This window comes from Nannospalax galili, unplaced genomic scaffold, assembly GCF_000622305.1.
Source record: "Nannospalax galili isolate Female #2095 unplaced genomic scaffold, S.galili_v1.0 scaffold281, whole genome shotgun sequence".
Classification (NCBI taxonomy): Eukaryota; Metazoa; Chordata; class Mammalia; order Rodentia; family Spalacidae; genus Nannospalax; species Nannospalax galili.
The window spans coordinates 986,856-989,170 of NW_008349068.1; the positions used below are offsets into that span (position 1 = coordinate 986,856).

At 39.0% G+C, this 2,315-nt stretch overlaps 1 pseudogene; it reads right to left on the reverse strand.

The window, feature by feature from the left end:
* Positions 1–1,861: 1,861 nt before the first annotated feature.
* Positions 1,862–2,011, reverse strand: LOC115072567 (annotated as a pseudogene).
* Between the last annotated feature and the right edge of the window lie 304 nt (positions 2,012–2,315).

The window sequence follows — 2,315 nt, forward strand, 5'->3', positions numbered from 1 at the left end:
GGAACTGAGTTGGTCTGGGCGCAAAGCATCAGGAAGGAGTGGTGGTTCCCCAGGTTTCTGGGTCACCAAGACAAGGAATGGGACAGGACCCAGGCTAGGAGGAGAGACCAGGTCGCAAGATGGGAGGGTTAATAAGGCTGGGGCAGTCAAGGTGCTGATGGTGTGATGGACTTACCTTGGAAAGTGGCCTGTGGCTCAGAGAGAGGCCTGTGGGTTGTGCAGGCCCAGGGAAGCAGACACAGACATAGCCTAAATGCCTGTCAATGACTAAATGGATAGACAATGCTATATCTATCCAATTATATGCTACTCAGAAATAAAAAGAATGAACTATTGATGTGCATAATAACTTGGATGGAGCACAAAAGCATTATGCTAAGTAAAAGGATCCAGTCGAAAAGGTCATGTACAGCATGTGATGCATTTATTTCAAAATTTCCAAAAGACAAACTGATGCCGAAGAAAATGGGTGATGGTAATTTGGGTGGGAATAGGTATTTTTAGAAAAGACTAAGGGAAAGGCTGGGATGTAGCTCAGCTGGTAGCGGGTTTGCCTAGCATGCATTAAGACTTAAATGAATCCTAGCCCTACACAAACTGGCCATGGTGGCCCACGCCAAAATCCAGGTGGAGGCAGGAGGATCCAAAGTTCAAGGTCATCTTTGCCTACACAGTGAGCTTTGGGCCAACCTGGAATGCAGAAGACTCTGTTTTCACAAGCAAGCAAGGAAGCAAGCAAGCAAGCAAGCAAGCAAGCAAGCAAGCAAGCAGAGAATCAGACAAACCACTAATATGAGGGAGTTTGGGGCATGATTGGAATTGTTTGGCATTCTCATAGTGAGGATTGTATGAATCTATAGATATTTAAAAATGCACACAATTTTATACCTGTTTTTAAAAAGATTTTGCCATGTACTAATTTAAAAAAAAAAAAAAAGACCTAACAATAATCAAGCCTATGCCAGTGATCAATATATTGGAAAGAAACAAATCTCAAAATTATTTTTTGGTGGTGATGGGGCTCAACCCAGAGAATACATACCAACCAAAATCCAATATCTATCATCTATCTATCATCTATCTATCATCTATCATCTATCATCTCTTTGAAATCTTGGTAGTGATAATTTCTGCATGCTGTAAGTTTTAACCTTTCCAGTCTGAGAGGTCATCACCTTGCATATGAATTGAGAAAGTAGGAATACTCTATCACCAAAGACATCTAATCCATTAGTGAAATATAACCTGATTTACACAATTTAAGAGTGGTTCAGTTGCCTGCCATATGCCATGCAATGTGGAGGGTGCTACAAGTAATTCCAAACAATGCTTACAATGTCATAGGAAAACCATGGCAAGAAGATAAATAATGCAGAGACAGCTGAGAAGCTTGATGAAGGAAGAATGTCCAGAGAAGCTACAAGTTTCCTGGATATTGTGGTTGTGTCAGACTGGGGACTCAAAGTCCAGATGAATCCTGATTTTCTGATCTTATTTTTCAGTCTTCGTTTTTGAAGAAAGATAAACAATAATTTAATAAAAATTTTATTAAGAATAAAAAATAATTACTCATAGGTTATCAGAGAGTCCTCATACAGTAAACCCCATCTCCAGGGAAGACTGTTTTTCATCAGATATCTGGGAGGCCTTAAACACACTTTGGGAAATGGAGTACAGGGATCAGAGAAATCTTACACGTGGTTTGAAGCCTTTTGAATTCTGGTCTAGTATCAGGAGGTAGAGAAGAGGTTTGGGCTAGTGTTGAGGACTGATATTTGTGAGAATGAGGTTTCAGAATGGGGAAGGAAAAAGGGATTGTAGGTAACTGGTCCATAGATGAGAAAGAAAGGTCCTTGAGAAAGATTGCAATCTCATGCATGCCTCTACTTTGTTAGCATGTAAGCTGTAAATTGTTAATCCTGTATTAAATTTTATATTTCTAACAATAAATCTATTCACTTGTTAAATATTGATACTGCACTTGATCTTAGCCAAAAGGCTGAGAAGTGATTGTACTTGTTGAGTCTTAATAAAGCTGTCCATTCATTGAATTCCCAGCCCACCCTAAAACTAGAGTCTGAATTAAAAAGAGCTTTAGAGGTTATATAATAATCTACACCAGCCTGTCTCTCATGCAGATTTTTTTTTGGTGTGTGTTTTAATGATCTTCTTATCTTTTGAACATACATGACGATGTTCTGATTTTTGAGACAACCCATTTCGTTGTTGGATCATGCAAACTATTAATAAAAGGCACATTAGTAGAAGGAACTCTGACATTTTATCCTTTGGTCTTTTTTATGTCCTCTGAGTCT